Below are 2,098 nucleotides of genomic sequence, written 5' to 3' on the forward strand. Positions count from 1 at the left end.
GGATAATGATGATAAAAATAGTAATAATACTGATGATAATAGAAAGGATATAAATAGTAGCAATAATAATTACTAGAAGTAATGATAATAACAATAATGACAACAAAACAGTAATAACAATAACAGTAATAATGATGAAAATAGCAATAGTAATGATAGTAAGGATTATATTAACGAAAGTGCTCCTACATCAAATAATGATAATTCTTATACTATTAATCATGTTCATCTCATTATCTTCACGGTGATAAAATTATCTTTATTACTACTATTGTCATTATTGTCATTATTATTATCATTATCATTATTACTGCCATTATCGTCGCTAGTATTATCATAACTATTACTATCATCAATAACAATGATAATGATAATAATAATAAAAGTAATAATAATGATAATAACAATATAGTAATAATTATAATAATGACAATGATAATAATAATGATAATGATAATAATAATAATAACATTTATAATAATAACTATCATCATAATGATTATGATAATATTAATAATAATAATGATATATCTTTTATCATTATCATTCTATTGTTACAATTAATAACAATAATCATGATTACTATTATCATCATTCTTCTTTTTATCATTATTATTATTGCTATTATTATCATTACTATTATTATCATCATTATAATTAACATCATCTTATTCCTATTGCTACAATTATTATCGAAACTACTATTACTATTATAATTATTATTTTCCTTACTATTGTTATCATTATTATTACTATTACAACTACTACTACTACTACTATTATTATTATTGTTACTTTTATTATTGTCATAATTGATATTATTATTATTATCATTATTATCATCATCATTACCATCATTACTATTATCATCAGTACTAACATTATCATTCTTAAAATCAATATCATTATCATCATCATTATTGTTGCCATCAATACCAGATCACCATCATTATCGATTTTTTCTCCATTATGACAATCATCATTATTTCGACTAAAGATATATTACAATTACTATTACTGCCATTGTTACTGATATTATCCTAAAAGTTATTATAACAATCATTATAAATTTCGTTTCATAACAATCATTACTACTATTGTCATCACTATCTTTGAATCAACTTTGATTTCAAGATCATCATGAGTGAATAATGATAATGTGAGAAGGTAGATATAAAGCGATATTAATGATAGTAAAAACACATGATAATGTCGGTTAAAACATAATAACATTGTTATTCTTGTCATAATTCTGATCATTTTATCTATCATTATCACTGTTACTTTTGTTTTAATTATAAAAAGTTATTATCAGTGTCTTATATCAAAATAAACGTTATCCTAAAATAATGGAATTACTTGTGATGACAAAAAAAAAAAAAAAAAAAAACATTGTCTTTTCAGCTGAATAGGCCTATATTTGTGAACAGACTAAAGTTATGTTTTTTTATGAACAGCCACTCATGAAAGATCAGAAAGAAAACAGAAAACAGAAGACTTAAGGAGACAAACTTCTTGTCGAATTAAACATAATCTTAACACAAACCATGCATTCAGCACCTTATAATATTAGAGTTGAGCAGGAGAGAGTGGTCAGGTACAGTGTGATATAATACAGTGCATTAAAAACACTTAACAGGTCATCAGTCTGATGAAAGTTCTCACATACACTTTTGTTCCACTTTGTCTCACTTTGTTCCACTGGATACTGAAGGTTTTCTCTTTATTCTTTTTCACTTCACGAAATAGTTTGGCTTAGCACTATAATTAAGTTTTCACATTTCACTTAAGCTAGGGAGAGGCTTATCAACTGTCCTGATGTGGAGGGAAAATTCACACACTACACCAGAAAACGACATTTTTCCCTTCTTATCAGGTCACATTACGTAATATATGATTCTAAGAACACTTCACTGATAAAAACACTTCACTTGACTTCAAATAAAATTCTAACACTTCATATGAAACAAGTAGAATAATGCACTTTGCTTTGTACATTCAATAGCCATTTTATAACAGGCAGGTATCCTCTGGCACACTTTGTTCTATAATAAAGTGTTATACACCTTCGGGCACTTCACAACGAACGTCTTGCACA

The 2,098-nt window shown here is 25.6% G+C and overlaps 1 protein-coding gene across 1 annotated transcript in view; it reads right to left on the reverse strand.

The window, feature by feature from the left end:
* Positions 1–1,303: 1,303 nt before the first annotated feature.
* The window catches only part of LOC138861468 (proteoglycan 4-like), a 5,133-nt gene continuing 4,338 nt past the window's right edge, over positions 1,304–2,098 (reverse strand). The window contains exon 2 of the mRNA XM_070120674.1: positions 1,304–2,098. This exon is cut by the window's right edge and continues 1,950 nt beyond it. The gene's annotated coding sequence lies outside the window, so the exon portion shown is untranslated.

This window comes from Penaeus vannamei, chromosome 4 (assembly GCF_042767895.1).
Source record: "Penaeus vannamei isolate JL-2024 chromosome 4, ASM4276789v1, whole genome shotgun sequence".
Classification (NCBI taxonomy): Eukaryota; Metazoa; Arthropoda; class Malacostraca; order Decapoda; family Penaeidae; genus Penaeus; species Penaeus vannamei.